Source organism: Manis pentadactyla, chromosome 3 (assembly GCF_030020395.1).
Source record: "Manis pentadactyla isolate mManPen7 chromosome 3, mManPen7.hap1, whole genome shotgun sequence".
Lineage (NCBI taxonomy): Eukaryota > Metazoa > Chordata > Mammalia > Pholidota > Manidae > Manis > Manis pentadactyla.
The window spans coordinates 173770260-173788373 of record NC_080021.1 but is presented as its reverse complement, the minus strand read 5'-3'; positions in this window follow the sequence as shown (position 1 = coordinate 173788373).

Below are 18114 nucleotides of genomic sequence, written 5' to 3'. Positions count from 1 at the left end.
GAGCTTTGGCTTCCTTAGCTTCTGCTGCGTTGTCCCGGTCTTGGCCTTCATCTCCACATGGCGCTTTCCCTGTGCGTGCGTCTGTGTCCAAATGCCTACTTTTTATAGGGATACCATTCATATTGGATTTGGGGGCACACCCTGTGTGACCTCATCCTAACTTAACTAATTACACCTGCAACAATCCTATTTCCAAATAAGGTCATATTCTGAGGTACTTCCACATATTGATACAGTTTGATACACAACACAGGAGATGAAGTACCCCTTTCTCTTCTCTCCTAGATACTACCTTGTGTGGGGTTGGGGGAAGTTTAGCACCTTTCCGTTGGGTTTTGCCCTGAAAGAGGGCCCTCTCTCTCCTTCAGCTTCCTCAGCTGCAGCAGCAGGGAGGTGGAGTGCAGACAACTTCGTTTTTCCTTGAAATGCTGCTATGAAACCAAAATGAAAACCAGTCAACTAAAATACCATAGAAATCTTCAAAGGCTGTTAAAAACATACCTTCCTTATATTTGCTGTACATTTTATAAGTAGTTTAAAGGACAAGAATATATTTGGTGAATTGGCTTCAGACCAATGGCCTCTGTTGGGTGTGTGTGGACCTTCCCATCTGGTGGAGAAGGGGAACCACACTAGGCAGGAGGACAACACTTAGTGTTAACTCCTTCACCTCCAGGCCGCAATCTGAGCGCACCTAAAATCCAACACAGCTGAATCCCATGGATTAATTTTCTGCTGTACACCTCACCCCTGAAACAATAAATGTGCTCTACATGACAGATTTCATTTTCTTTCTATTTACTTAACTTTGTTCTTATTGCTCATGGCCTAGTAACATTGGATTTGTTAAACCAAAGGTGCCCACCTTCTCTGGCCTCATTATAATACTTCCTGTGATGATAAACAAAGAAGGTTTCATTCTCAAATTACTTCATCCTAAACCCTTGGTTTCACCCAGGCTCTCTTGGCTTAGGGAGGTCTGCATGAAGTGTGTGTGGTAGACAGTTCCATTCTGCGTCCACTGTGTGTGTAGGACTTGTCGAGCACAATGCCTGGCATACAGTAGGAGCTCAATAAGTGGTAGCTGGTTTTCTCTTTGTGGGCAATTGCTATCTATTATTCTCTTGCTAGAACACTGGATCCTCTGTGACTGAGTACCATACAAGATGTTTAAAAGCATCCTGTGGGCATTGTGTGTGACTGACAATGTCTCTCTTGACTCAGTCACCCTAGCTTTTAGGTTGTGTTTTGAAAATAATGGCTAAATGTGAACATACATTTAAAAACTACAGGGTTGGGAGTCCAGGTCTATATTGGCAAAGAGCCAAAGTAGCTAATAAACTGGTGAGGACTTTATTTATATTTAAGTTCTCTTTATTTATATTCTCTTATCCTTCCTGTCTAATTCCTGAGAAACTCCAGCTGGTGTGCTATAGTAGCTTCTGACTCAGGCAGGAATAGGAGGACCTCTGGCTCGGCAGGGCTATCAATCTGCAGCAGTAAAAAGGGAAATAAGCAATGGGCCCCAAGGGGCTGGTCAGATCCTTCAAGCGTCTGTGTTTGAGTGTGTTAGGAAAAAATGGCTTTTTGGAGCATCTGAGCTATATTACACAAGGGAAAACTCTAGGGGAAAGGAAAGAATATTCTAGGTCATATGAAGTTTGAGCCAATTAACTTAAATATCAAAAAGAGATGTGAAGTTCCTCCTCCTCTCTACAACATCTCTTTGCAAATAATAATAAGTGAATTATTAGAGGGTGGAATCATGAGATGTTGTGTAACATGCATGAAACAAGATGTCATAATTAAATCATTTATATTCCTTTATTCTCACAAGTATATTATATCATGCATTCAAAATTATCAACCAAGGATGAAAATAATATGACTATTTCTGTTATGAATGCATTCAGCTACAAGAAATGAATAACCTTATTAAGCAGTTGCTTAAACAGAAAAGGGTTTATGTTCCCCACCTACAGCAGATCCAGAAGTAGGCCTTCAGGGCAGGACAGGATTTCAGCCATGGTGCCTGGGACTCTATCTCTTTCTGCTACATTGTCACTTAACACTTGTCACCTCGTGGCCTTAAGGTGGCTGTTGCATTTACAGGCATTGCCTCTACATTTGAAAGAAACAGCATGAAAGGGTATTACTTGAATTTGAAAAGCAGAAGCTTTCCCAGAATTCTTCATCTTTCAAATAGAGTCTGGCGTGTGAATATTTTTAGCTGGACACATTGCCTCTATTAATAGAGAAAAAGAAAGAATGGGAAATGTGTAAAATATTTTATAAAAGTATAGCTGTAACAACAGCTAACACAAGCTAGAGAAAAGAGAAGTAACAGTGATACAAGCAAACTTCATTTACTATATTTTAGGATGAGGTCAAAGTTTTATCTAAATTGATGTATCAACAAATAAAGACCGTAGTACATTATTCAGAATTACAGAACTAATAGTAAGTTGTAAAAGAAAATAAATAGAAAACAGGTTGCCTCTATAGATGGGAATCATGCAGTGGGAGAGGGTGTTCTCTCATTTAACTCCATTCTCTTTGAATCTTTTTTAATACTCTTCATGTGATATAGTTATAAGAACTATAAAGAGAGAGAGAAAATGTGAGCTGATATTGTACTTCAAGCAGGTGAAACAGGACACATTTGTTAGAAACATGCACACCTCGCACATACTTGTACTATACACTCAACAAATATTTTTGAATGAAAAAATTAATTTTTATAATAAAATATAAAATTAAATATTTACACACCCCAAAAGGAATCATGAAAGAATGAAAAGAGTTAGAATATATTATGCTCTTCAATTGAGTGAGACAATTTCATTGTTTGTCTCAAAGGTTTGTGGATTGTTTTAAATGCCCAAGGCGAGTGAATATTTTCAGCATGTACACCTCAATGTGTGTGCATTTGACCTCTCTATCTGAAAGCAGCCTTTGATAAGCCCAAGGGCACTTGAAGGATAGCAGAAGCGATCACAACCAAAGTGAAGAAAGAGTAGACATGGAAAAGAAGACAGATCAAAACCAAACCTTATCTGCTTTGTAATATTGCCAGCAGCAAAGAGATGAGTCAGAAAATGGAGAAATCTTAGCTCACTTCCTTCTTAGTTTTCCCGACTGTCAAATAAGAATAAGAATACCGACCTTAAATTTATTTTAGGAGGATTTTTTTAAGGAAGACGTAGGAAACTATTGTGTTGTGTTGTGAATGTCAAACACCATCCATTTAGCTTTGAAAAGGAGCCAATAGTCACTGACTCCATGTTTTAAAAATAAATACCCAACATTAGTAAAGGAAAGGCATTGAACACAAAATGATGTAACTTTTAGGTCACTATTCAGGATGCTAAAATATTTAATAGCTGGAAGGATAGTGGAGGGCAACAGAGAATAATTGCCAAAGCCTTAGAAGTGTGTACTCCCTTTAATTCAGCAATTTTGTTTCTAAAAATTTATCCTAAGGAAATAATTAGACAAACTGTGAAAAAAGTGTTTATACAAAGATGTCTACTGGTGCAGATTTTGAGTACCCAAAATTTGGGAGTGAAACATAAATTTCTAATCATTGAAGATTAATTAAATAAATTATGCTATAATCTCAAAATAGAATATTATACAGACACTAAAATAAATTAGGCTAGATCTCTTATGTGTTGATTTAGAGAATATCCCAAAGCTGACATACTGTTAAGTGACAGATACATTTTAAAACAGTATTCAAACTATAATGCCATTTTTGTAAGATAATATATAGACATATGCACAGAATAAAGTCCAGAATTTTGTAAATAGTGAAAAAAATGAAATAGTAAAGTAAGCATTTCTGAGTGATAGATTTATGAATAGGTTTATTTTTCTTCTCTGTCCTTTTTTGAGTGTTTAGCACATTCAGTCACAGGTAATGGCTTTTATTAATCATTTAATAATAATAAAATGTTCCAATTTTGAAGAGTAAAACACATTGTCTCCAATCTTAGCACAACCCTAATGAGTTATTTGCCTTAGTTGTATCTTGAAAGTCCATCTACTACAGTGTCCCTAACAAGGAAATAACTGATAACATGAGAATAAGCTCTGCTTGATACCATTATGAGGCCGTCTAAATTCTGAGAATCATGTAATGGTATTATTTTGTACCTCAATATGATTTTAAAACATTATTACACACTCGTAAACTTTTGTCATTAGTAAAAAAATGCCTTAGTTTGGTACTTAGGAGGCTTGAATACTTTTCTTTCCTCAGCTGCTACTAAGTGAGCAAATCTCTTCACCAGACTTCTTGGAAGTCTGGTGGGGATTTCAGAGGCTTGTGCCTACATGAATTTGAGTTTTGCACTCAAAGACTTTCTATTTTATCTGGTTTTCATATCTCTTTAAGATTATAATTGAATGAAAAGCATTTTTCCTGCTAGTTTTTTATAGACTTAAAGCAAATATATCTATATTTTAATCCTTCTAAGTCAACACTTATAAATTGTGTGACTTTGGACAAATTTCTTAACCTTTCTGAGGTTCAACTTCACAACTTTAAAAATGGGCTAATACATAAAATGGGCTAATAAAATGATCTACCTCTTAAGATTTAAAGTACAAGATATTTTCTCTAAACCCCTGGCACAATTCCTGATACACAGGAAGTTCTAGAAAAATGTTAGCTCTTGTTATCATTGGCTACACTGGTTACTCTCCTCTGCGCAAACACAGATTAAGACCTAGGAATAAGAGACTATATAAGACCAAGAAGAGGAAAACTGAAGTTTTCATTAGCATACTTCTGTTAAATCTCCATTATGTTAAATACAAGCAGACTTTCGTGTTGATGATAAGCAGGAATGAAGGAATTGATGGAGAAAAGACCAAATGATTCTACAGTTAGTTTCCTGCATACCGTGAAAGGAATTCTTAATATGTAAGAATTTGAAAGTCATCTTTTCTTATCACTAGTAAAAACAATTTTTTAAATTGTTTAACAGCAATCGGAACTAAGAGTGCTCTAATAAAATCAGCTCATCTCATTGTAGTAAATTAGTTAAACAATAACTAAAGTGTTTATTTCAGTAAATTTTTTTTGTCCTTCTCCATTCAAAAGTCTTCCTCAATTGATTGCATTTAAACAATTCTAATAGTCTCGTACAAAGATTGCCTGTGATTTTAGGTAAACACAGTGTTTTTTTTAAATGTAGCACTTGAAAGTACTCTTGTAATTTAACCCCCAAATTCTGAATTTCAAACAGAGAGCAGGGGATTTACCAACTATGTGATGAAGAATCATGTTTTCATGTCCTTTCATTTTGGCAGGAACTCTAGTTTCAATTGAAAACATTCCCATACCATTATAGAAACCCAGAGGGCAATCATGAGTTAAGACCTGGAAAATAAAACTGAGAGGAAAGACTGGAATAACATGTGGTTGTCATTTTCAAGGCCGCAGAGAGGGGAAGTGGTTTTCCACTGCTAGCTAAGCAAAGGCAAGCACACGAACCACATTAGCACAGAGGGCAGACAGTAAGGACACAAAGGGATGGTGGTTCCCCTTTTTCATTCATGGCGGAGCAGGTGCTGGTTCACCCTGCAGTCAGGACTGCTAAGATTAGGATCTCAACGTCATTTTAGATTTGACATAAAGGTTTTCTATTTACATTTGTGGCCTGTCACAGCCACTCTGAAAAGGTATGGCCATCTCACTCACACAGGCTCCTCTTCGATACAAACGATACTTAGTTTTGGGGGGCTTTCCCAAGACCATCATTAGAAGTTTGATTAGAAATCACAGTACTGAATTTTCAGTCTTAGAAATTATTTTATCTGCCCATGCCTAGAAAGAAAGAAAGGAAGGAAAGTGTTTTTGTTTCAAAAGAGTATTTATGATACCAGGTTGTAAAAATAGTATTAACATGTAGATATCACTGTATCATTCTTCCAGCCCTCTTTATAGTTGTAGTCATCTTTCTTCCTTTTTTTCCCTGATTTTGCCTTCTTTTTTCAGCATTAATTTTTTAATTAAGGTATCATTGATATACAGTCTTATGCTCAGGTTTCACATGAGCAACATTGTGGTTACTACATTCCCCCTATTATCAAGTCCCCACCACATACCCCATGCCTGTCACTGTCCATCAGCATAGTAAGATGCTATAGGCTCATGTAGTCACCTTTTTTGCGTCATCTCACTTCATCCATCCTAGACTTAAATTCTACTTCATCCATGCTCAGGTCAACAGGGCACACACTAAAATACCATGGTATTTACACGGGGATGGCAATTCACCTTCGCCCATCTCATGGCAGACATTGCTAGCTGATTACAGTACTCTTTCCACCCAGTCCAGATGAAGCCTCAGGATCCTTCTCCCTCCAGAAGACTAATGCCAAATGATTTGGGATGAAACCTCTTTGTCATTTCCAATTTAGAGCATAGTCCCTCTAATCTTGTAGCTCCTTCACCCAGTAACATTGCCTCTGCTAGTTATGTGATCCTCAGTCATTTAATCTTTCTGAGATTCACTTTCCTCACCCATGAAATGAGGATCATATAATTACTTCACATTGAGTCTGCAATAAGATAATGCATATAAAAACACTATGCAAACATATAGAATGGCTGTTATTATCTTTAAATTATTCAATGGTTTGTTTTATTCCACTTGTCTTACTTGTTCCCATCATAAGCAGCTTTCCCCTTCAGAACAGTCTGGCCTGCCTCACACACAGTGGTGCGTCACCTGGAATAGTGCCTGCACATAACTGGTTCTCCATAAACCTTAGTCCCCCACTGCCCATTCCTAATTCATTCCTAGGAATACTACTCATTCATCAACTGTTGGTGTTCACAGTGTTTTACACGGGGATGTTAAATAAATTATAGAGCATAACATCTCAAAGAAGGATTTTAAAATAATATTTTGACTGGTTTCACTGACCATTCACCCACAGGTCTTGCAACAGTTTTTCCCTGACATGAAGGAAATGTGTCCGTGGCAGGGACATCCCAGGCTCCCCCTCCCTTGCAGGATGACGATGGTGGTGCCCCCCGGATGGTTACAGGAGTGAGCATCGATTGAACACTTCCTGTATGCCAGCCATTGATCATTACTCTCAAACAACCATATGTGGTAACATTATTATCTTCACTTCAGCAACCAGGAGATTGGCACAGAGAGGTTAAACGACTTGTTAAGGTCACGCCAACCATTAAGTCAGTGTATTAGTCAGGGTTCTCCAGAGAAACAGCACCAAAAGGATACAGATATAAAGAGGAGCTTTATTATAGGGACTGGCTTGCACAATTATAGAGGCCATGAAGTCCTACAGTCTGCCATCTGCAAGCCAGAGAACCGGAAAGCTGGTGATATAAGTCAGTCTGTAACTGAGTCCCAAAGCCTGTGATGGACGTGGGTGGTGGCAGGGGGATGCCATGGCATGCTGAATCAATAGCTTGAGAATCAGGAGACCAGCTAATGTCCAGGGGCAGGAGAAGATGGTGGCTCAGCTGAAGCAGAGAGAGAGAGAACTAGCCATTCCTCTGTCTTTTTCTTCCAAAGACAAATTTCACACATTCCACAACTCTGATTTTGCATGAAAAGAAAAAAGATAAAAAACCCCACAACAATCTCAATATACATAATCACATTAGAAGGACTTGGAAGTACAAGTTTGTGATAAAGTAAAATTAGCTCAAACCAAGCCTTGAAAACCATACCAGGAATAAGCATTTTACCCAGAGAGAGTCATCCTTGATGAGAGCAAGGGCCAGCAGCATACCTGAAAGAAGGAAAGCTACGGTAGGCTACACAGAAAATCTAAGGCAAAAACATTCACAGCTTTGCTTTCACTTTAACTGATTATTGGTCTTTCATAGGAGATAGTTTATATCCATCATCATTCTAAATTGAATTGCATTGCTGTCCAGACACAACAGAGTTTTATTTATTATTGAATAGAATTACACAAAAATGAGAAAAGACTACGAGAAAGCAGGGAGACCCTGAATTGTCATATAAGAACAAAGCCCCCACAGATATATAAACTCGGAGCTGTAGAGTCTGTGTGGTGATGGCTCCCACCCGGCTCTCTCCAAGGAGTGAGCAGCCCTGGGAAGGGGCCGGCTGGGACCAGCTGGATCTCCCTGGGTTGGCCTCGGTGCTATTTCTCTCCATTAATGCCTGCTCTTTGGCCTGCCACTTTCAAAGGAGGGGCAAGTGGGAGATTTTACAACACTTAGAACACCTAAGTGACTTAGGATAATATTTCCAGTCCATTTTCTGGATTGATAAGATTATTCTTATCATTTGCAAATAGTTTATTAGGGGATTTATTGATTAAAATGAGTAACTTTTCTTGATTATTGAAATAGAATATTTGATGGTTTACCTATGAAGTATTATTTCAGAGTTTAAAATATTGTTTGATCTCATTTTGACAATATCTTCTAAATTCAGTATTCTTATAACTTTGCTCAAAGGGTAATCTTCAGGCTGTTTCATGTGACTGAAAATAGTTAAATTACTTTACTATAATCTCACAATGCATCAGGAAAGAGTATCTTGATAGCAGGACTATCAGCCAATAGAGAAGATTGTGACAATGAAGACTAATCTGGCAATTTCTGTTTTTAGTACGTTGAAAATGAGCTGGGACAGGAACATGCCTTCCACCCTTGCCATCAGCCTGATCCTGAGCATGTCAATCTTCCATTTGGGATGTTCTATGTAATTTTGTAGGAGAATGGGAACAGAAGAAAGCATGGGGATGAGATGCTGTCAGATAAGGACAAGTGCAGGAGAGGGAGAGAGGTGGGGCAGGAATTCCCGAGACGCACTCCCACCAGGTCTCGCACACTGACAAATGCCAAGTGCCCTGGAAGGCTTCCTGTCCTCTGACAAGCCCATCAATGATAAATTATAAATCATCAGTGTGTACTCATCCAGTGATGTCGTCAAGTCTGTGTGAAGCTTGGGGCCACATCCTCACTATCTCACTGTGCACACAGACACACAGAGGAGAAAGCCATGAGGAGAGACAGGCAGAGATTGGAGTGACCCGCCTACAAATCCAGGGACACCAAGGACTGAAAGGAGCCCCAGAAGCTTGAGAATGGCCCCTTACAGTGTTCAGAGAGAATACGGTCATGCCAACACCTTGATTTGGGGTTTCTAGCCCCCGAAACTGTGAGAGAATATATTTCTGTTGTTTTAAACCATTTAGTTTGTGCTATTTCATTGTGACAACCCTAGGAAACTAATACAGTCACCTTGGTTCTCCTGGTGCAGGGCTGCACACTGACCCACTCACTGGTGGCTGGTGGAGGCCTCCCTTGAGTCATGAGCTCCTCTTACATGGCACCATGCTCTCCATAGTCAGTCAGTCTTCTACTGTGATCTTTCTCACCACACGGAGAGCAATTTCATCTTCCTGAGCCTTTGGTTGTTGTTGTTCATTACGATTAAAAAATAATTTTTGGTATCATAAATGTACAATTACATGAGCAACATTATGGTAACTATACTCCCCCCATCATCAAGTCCCCACCACATACCTCATTAGAGTCACTGTCCATCAGAGTAGTAAGATGCTGTAGAGTCACTACTTGTCTTCTCTGTGTCATACTGCCTTCCCTGTGCCTTCCCCCCTATACATTATGTCTGCTAATCATAATGCCCCCTTTTCCCCCTTCTCCCTCCTCTCCCTCCCATCCTCCCCAGTCCCTTTCCCTTTGTTAACTGTTAGGCCATTTTTGGGTTCTGTGAGTCTGCTGCTGTTTTGTTCCTTCAATTTTTGCTTTGTTCTTTTACTCCACAGATGAGTGAAATCATTTGCTACTTGTCTTTCTCCGCCTGGCTTGTTTCACTGAGCCTAATATCCTCCAGCTCCATCCATGTTGTTGCAAATGGTAGGATTTGTTTTCATTTTATGGCTGAATAGTATTCCATTGTGTATAAGTACCACATCTTCTTTATCCATTCATCTACTGATGGACACTGAGGTTGCTTCCATACCTTGGTTATTGTAAATAGGGCTGCAGTAAAAATAGGGGTGTATATGTTTTTTTGAATCTGAGAAATTATATTCTTTGGGTAAATTCCTAGGAGTGGAATTCCTGGGTCAAATGGTACTTCTATTTTTAGTTTTTTGAGGAATCTCCATACTGCTTTCCACAATGGTTGAACTAATTTATATTCCCACCAGCAGTGTAGGAGGGTTCCCCTTTCTCCACATCCTTGCCAACATTTGTTGTTGTTTGTCTTTTGAATACTGGCCATCCTAACTGGTGTGAGGTGATAGATCATTGTGGTTTTAATTTGCATTTCCCTGATGATTAGCGATGTGGAGCATCTTTTCATGTGCTTGTTGGCCATCTGAATTTCTTCTATGGAGAAGTGTCTGTTCAGATCCTCTGCCCATTTTTTAATTGGCTTATTTGCTTTTTGTTTGTTGAGGTGTGTGAGCTCTTTATATATTTTGGATGTGAACCCCTTACCGGATATGTCATTTATGAATATTTTCTCCCTTACTGTAGGATGTCTTTTTATTCTACTGATGATGTCCTTTGCTGTACAAAGCATTTTAGTTTGATGTAGTCCCATATGTTCATTTTTGCTTTTGTTTCCCTTGCTTGGGGATATATGTTCATGAAGAAGTTGTTCATGTTTATGTCCAGGAGATTTTTGCCTATGTTTTTTTCTAAGAGTTTTATGGTTTCATGACTTATATTCAGGTCTTTGATCCATTTTGAGTTTACTTTTGTATATGGGGTTAGACAATGATCCAGTTTCATTCTTTTACATGTAGCTGTCCAGTTTTGCCAACACCAGTTATTGAAGAGGCTGTCATTTCCCCATTGTATATCCCTAGCTCCTTTATCATATATTAATTGACCATATATGGTAGGGTTAATATCTGGGCTCTCTATTTTGTTCCACTGGTCTGTGGGTCTGTTCTTGTGCCAGTATCAAATTGTCTTGATTACTGTGGTTTTGTAGTAGAGCTTGAAGTTGGGAAGTGAGATCCCCCTGCTTTATTTTTTCTTCTTAGGATTGCTTTGGCTATTCGGCGTCTTTCGTGGTTCCATATGAATTTTAGAACTATTTGTTCCAGTTCGTTGAAGAATGCTGTTGTGTTTTGATAGGGATTGCATTGAATCTGTAGATTGCTTTAGACAGGATTGACAATATTAATTCTTCCTATCCAAGAGCATGGGATGTATTTCAATTTATTAGCATCCTCTTTAATTTCTCTTAAGAGTGTCTTGTAGTTTTCAGGGTATAGGTCTTTCACTTCCTTGGTTAGGTTTATTCCTAGTATTTTATTATTTTTGATGCAATTGTGAATGGAATTGTTTTCCTGATTTCTCTTTTTGCTAGTTCATCATTAGCGTATAGGAATGCAACAGATTTCTGTGTATTAATTTTGTATCCTGCAACTTTTCTGAATTCAGATATTAGTGCTAGTAGTTTTGGAGTAGATTCTTTAGGGTTTGTTATGTACAACATCATGTCATCTCAAACAGTGACACTTTGACTTCTTTCTTACCAATCTGGATGCCTTTTATTTCTTTGTGTTGTCTGATTGTCGTGTGTAGGACCTCCAGTACTACGTTGAATAAAAAGTGGGGAGAGTGGGTATCCTTGTCTCATTCCTGATCTTAAAGGAAAAGCTTTCAGCTTCTTGCTGTTATGTACGATGTTGGCTGTGGGTTTGTCATATATGACCTTTATTATGTTGAGGTACTTGCCCTCTATACCTATTCTGTTGATAGTTTTTATCATGAATGGATGTTGAATTTTGTCAAATGCTTTTTTGGCATCTATGGAGATGATCATGTGGTTTTTGTCCTGACCTTATTTTGAGTGGAGAGAATAACAGGGTTTCTCAGAAAAGCCCACTACTCAGAAATGGTACCCATGGGAGTAACCAATAGAATTTTGTGATCTCTTAGTGCCTCTACCTTTCAAATGTTTCTGTGCTAAATTAAGAGTTAACACCTCCCCTGGGTACACATCAAAAGCTGTGTGCAGCCTCAGAAACACCCCATGATGCTTTTTAAAGGTTCTGAAAACTCTTCTTTTCGCCAGAGTTTAATAGAGAATATATGCCATATATGGAATTTCAAGAATAAAAAATTAGATGACAATAAAAAACAGCAGTAATATAAAACTAACAATTTTATCTTTTAAAGAATATTATTTCAGAATGTATTATGAGATATTATGATTTCCAAATCATATATACAGTGCCTTAGGATCCATACCTAAGAACTTAATTTTCACAGAAACATAAATGTATTCATAGCAACAGTTCAAAATCTGTCTTTGGATATTAGATAAAAAGGACTTTACAGTATTTAAGAAGCTCTGTTTTTTAGTAGCTCAGAGAGCTAATTAAAATCCTAGGGGCACGCACCTAAATACACTTCAGTTTCTAAGTTGCAAACCCAAGGACTAATGATCACGACAGAGGCAGAATGAGGAGGAAAGAGCCCCTGAAAATTTACAGCAGAAAATTGGACTCACAGTAAGCTCAGGGTCTTGGCTGCCATTTGCTATGTGACTGGACAGTCCCTAACCCCTTTGAGCCTCAGTTTCCTGAAGTCCAAAGGCACATCAATAATGTCTACTATTCCTTCTCACTAGCCAGATTAAATGAGATACTGAATATAAAAATACTTGGTAAATGTTAAATACATTGTGAACCTTAATCACCAAAAGCATTTCAAGTCAATTCAAGGAACTGTTTTTTCATTTTTTACCATTTAGATTTTTAAAACTATAACAAACCCTGAGCAACTAAAGCATATTTATTTAAGAAACAAGTTACTGGTTTAAGAAAGATGATCTTCATTCTACCTTAACTTCTATTAGGAGGAAGTGATACTCATTACATGAGGAAAGAGTTAACATGTCAATTCCTATTGATTAGCAGCAAAATTATTTTAGCACTAAACTGGGTCTATCATACTTCTAACAAATGATGTATTTAATTTCATCAATAATAGTGTGCCAGGCACTGTGCTGTATCTGTTTGTACAAACACACATGAACACACACATACACACATACCCCAAACAAAATCTAATTTGCTCTCCACCACAGCGCTGTGAAGTCAGAACCATTACTTCACACATAAGGAAACTAGAGCTTAAAGGAATAGGGTCCTTATACAAGAGGTCTCTTCGGTAATAACTGCAACTCGACCATTTTATTCATATTACTTTTGAAAAGATGTTTAACATACTTTTAACAATACATCATTGTAGTTTCTTATTTTAAGGATTTTTTTTCCTCAGTTCATCACCCATCAATGTTATCTTCTTTTAAAAAATACTCTGATATTTGTGAGGATTGTATCCTCTACCTTCAGCAATACCCAAACACCTCTATTGTGTATATTCTCCCATACACCCACAAAGAACAGGTCCCTCCAGCATATCAGCCCCTGCAGGCCGATGCCCCTGGGAAGCTATGCCTTTGCAGCCCTGTCTGCAGACCCGCACCCAGCAGGTGGCAAGTCAGGTCTGCGCCATGGTGGGTTCACACATATCTTGAAGTTCTAGCTCTCAAGTCACCAAAGCAAAAAACGTTAAATGTCTAATATCGAAGAATTTTAACACAGTATGTTTTTGTAAGACCTAACAATTTCCTGTGAGAATATGTATGATGTTCAAGGAAATTTTGAACACATTTGTTCTCTGGGACAGAATGAACCTTAGTTCATGAAGAGCAGAGCTGAGTATGTGAGGACCCTTCCCTCTCCTTCCCTAGCATCCTTCCTACAGTCTTGTTCGAGACATCATCCTCTCCCCATTTCTTAAATATAATCTCTTATTCTCCACAGCATTCTTCCCCTTTAAATATGCACAATCTCTCAAATGTAGAGAAAAACTTCCCTTGATACAATATCCATGATTTTCCTAGAATAGGCTTCTTTACCATCCCCAAGGACTCGTGGGGATTACCTGCCAACATTCTTAATGGGAGCGATTTCAAATAACATTAAACACCAATTCCTGAGTAGCTACTCCTCACCTGGCATCGGGCTGGGTTGGGGGGAGGGAGCAGATGCAAAGATTCTGCTGTTCCAAAAGCTCAGAAAAGGATGGAGAGGCAGACATGCATCACGATAGGCTGTGGGAAATGTAGAGCCTGAGATGAGAAAGAAGATCCAAAGAGGGAGAGATGGGACAGCGGTAGGGGACAGCTGTGGGTTACGGAGGGTCTAAAGAAGCACGAAGCGGTTGGCGAGCCGAGGAGGGAACTCAGGAAGGGCAGGTCTGAAAAGGATGCCGGCTGGGCTGTGAACGGAAGGACCGAGGTGAGGCAACATCTGGAGCGAAAAGCGCCCTCGAGGGAGAGGGGTCTGTTCCTTAGCTGCATCTTAACATGCCTTGAGGGTGATAGATTCAGCTGCTTTAATATGACAGCTGCCACAGAAAATGTGACGGTGATGGATGGGTAACTGAACAGCTTCCAATGTAATTAAACTAAGTTGGAGGGGAAAACACATCCACAGGAACACAGGCTGGAATTTCAGATTAGTGTAAAGACTGGCCAATGTTCTGTTTGTTTAGTAAATAACACCCTCTAGCATTCTGAAGAAAACATATATTTTTTAAATTAAGCACTTAAAAAACAATTTTGTGTGTAAAAGCAGTTTTCAATCACTTGAGCCGGCCTGAGTTAAAATCTTATCTTTACTGCTTGTTGGCAATGTTAATTCTGGGCAATTTACCTAAATTATCTGTATTCCAGTTTCCTCATCTGTGAAATGGAGATATTACTATTACGCCCATCATAACTTTGCTGGAGGAGTGAGTGAGTCGACTCATATAAAGCGTTTAGAATAGAGACTAGAAATAGCTAACCCTTGGTATATTTAGTTATCATCATGATTATTATAATTATTAATATCATTATTTAATCCTGTTTTGGTCACAGTTCTCATAAGCACAGGGCAGTTCATTTACTTCATTTTACAGATGAAGCAAAGTGGCTGCATGTGAGTATATGATTTGCTTTGAGCCCCACACTGAGCCAGAATTAGAACACAGCTCCCAAACCTGCACTCGTACACACCTTAGTCTCTGTTAAACATGAACAAATTTTTACATCAAGGGCACCACAATTACCATACCGTGTGGAATTATTTTATACATAAAAGTTGAAGTAATAAAAAATACAAACTTACGCTCAAGTTCTGTATATCACACCTGCATTGGGTCACAAAGTCCACAGAAGTTACATGAAATCTAATTGTTTTAAAGCAAAAAATAGTAACAGTAAGATAAGTTAAAAGGAAGAAATGTTGAAATGTAGTGAAACATCCAAATTGATGTCATTCATAGTCAGCCCTGTAGTCGATGCAGCCTTGAGAGAGCTATGACATGAGTACACAAGGAACAGCAAAACAACACCAAGGTTTTATGCAAAAATCATGGCAAAGTAGCCATTTTCATAGTTTCCCACTTTGCAGAAGAGTCACAACACTCCTGTCCATCCTTGAAATGCCAGCATTTAGCACCTGGCCTGGCACAAAGTTGGACTGTGACACATGCTAGTTCGCTGAATTGGAGTTGAAAATAATCTAAACTCCCCCTTTGAAGACTGAAAGTAGTAGAGCATCCATTACTATACAGAAAAGGAAGTAGAAAAAGTTGACAGATTCCTAATCTGTAACAGTGGAGGAACTAATTCTAAACGAGAGATAAAAACAAAAATCAGTTAGATGAAGCACTGGAATGCACTGAATAATTGCATTTGGGGGAACAGATTTATTTTTCAGTAAAGTAAATACTTCATTTAAGTAAGACAGAGACAACTTAAGTTTCCAAAGGTCAATGGGAAAAAAGGGAGAATGAAGAGGGACAGAGAACAACATTCAAATGGAAGGAGGTGCTACACAAAATACAACAGCCGCTCATTAATTCATTGCCCAATGTCAAGTCTCCCTCATTTCAAGAGCTCTTAGGGGCAGCAGTGTAGACAGCATAATACAACAAGTTTTATTTATAACTCTGACTACATTCTTGGTAAGGTAAATTGTAGAATTTTATTTTAAAAGTCAGAAAAATAGATACTATCTTTTACAAGTAAAATCTTCACTTTTCCTTAGACTCCGTTGACGGAAGTTAAAGTGTCAGTCTTGTAGAAACCTAACCTACATAACTGATTCTGATTCTGGCCATGATGGAATAATTGGTATCCCAACACAATCATAAACTAGACAAGATACACAAATCCACTGTTTTCAGGCACTGGACAAAGACAGCGCATGGCTGTGGTCCTTGAGAGGAGGAGAATGAGCAGGGTCAGCCTCACATTCGCACCGGCTTTCTGTTTTGGGGCCCTTCCCAAACGGTGGCCGTGGAAGGAGATCCCAGAGAGCAGTAGTCTTGCAGAGCAGGGAGAACAGATATCAGATTTTCTCCTGTGTTTTCTTCTAGAATTTTTATAGTTTTAGGTTTTACCTCTATTACTCTATTATATGTAGTAAAAGGAAAATCAGTACTTGCAAACAAATACTGAACAATCACATGAAACAAGTTTAATATAGCACAGTGGTATTAATTCAATATCTGGATACAGACTAAAGTTCTCATTTCAGTTCCAATGTTTGCTAGCTATGCTGATCTTGGTCAAGACATTTAACTGCTCTGACCAAATTTTTTTCTCATCTATAAAATTAGGTAAGAACAGTTCCCACCTCACAGGGTTGCTCTGAGGATTAAGCGAGATAACAGAAAGCACTGTAAAACACACATAGTTAATATTCAATAATATAATCATGTGAACTGGAGGAGGAGAGTGTCCACGACATAGAAAACACTTAAAATGGCTCCTGCATAGTTGAATGAACCAATTACACACTTGAAAGCATTTGCCCTGGAATGGGACAGGGGATAGATTAGGGAACAATGATGCAACAGGGCAAATATCCGAGCCCAGGGTGTGGTCTTCTGAACCAGTAGTAAAGGGGAAGCCATTTAAAGGAAGGGTGGTTAAACTTCTAGCATAGAAATAGAAACAATGCTTTGGATCAGCTGGGAAAGAGTGGTAACAGAGGCTTAGAGTGTGTACAGACAAAGATTACAATAGATTATTATTTATGACTAGTGCCTCAGTAGGATAAGATAATGGGGCAAATATGGTTGCAATTTTTCACAGTGCTGTGGAAAGACATCTCAACCTAGCTTTAACTAGCTTTTCAATGCTTATCAAATAAGATTGGCCACATAATCTCTGGGGCCCTCTGTGGATCTAGCTGCCTGTGAAATTTCCAATCTGTGCTAAGGGATTTGGAGTGGGAAGAGGGGAAGCTTGTGAACCCTAAAAATTTCAGGTGGTTGAAATAGAAAAGAAATATAGAATTGAAAGTTCTCAGAGTGTGACTGGTTCCTTATCCAGCCATGTGTGGCTACTGGAAGTAAAAGGGGTCAATGGAACACTGTCCAGGCTCTCTGCTTTCAGTGCTTATCACATGAAGTACTGACATTCAAAATGAAGATCCCCAAGGAACGGGAGGGAAAAAAATACAGAAACAGGATGATGGACAGATCTGACTATTTTGTAAAAGCGGATAATTGAAAGTCCAGTATACATATTTCATTAATGCAGCCATTACTGCGATTTTTGTTTTATTTTGGTTAAATTTTGGGACAAGTTATGGACATTTATTTTGCCAAGCACTGTACTAGGTGCTTTTATACATTTTCTTATCAAATCCTTCCAACAATTGTGTAGTTTTGGCAAAAGAAACCTAATTTAGAGACACTAAATCTCGTCAAATTCTTACTGTCAGTAGGAGGTAGAGTCGTCTGGGAATCTGTGATCTAGTTGAGCAGACAGGCACCGCCACTGAAATGGTTTAAGTGCTACTGGGGACAGCCATTAGGACAGTGTGGCTTCAAGAGGAAGCCCTGGGGAGGACTTGAAAGAATGAATAGAACTTTGACAGGTAGATACTGGGCTGTGAGAAGGGGAGAAGTTGGAAGAGAAATTCAAAGTAGAGGAGAAATGTTTCAAAAGGCACAATGGCCAGAGGACACGTGGTGTGGTCATGGAACAGCGAGTTGCTGTAGGTGTGGGAGGATAGGGTGCTGTA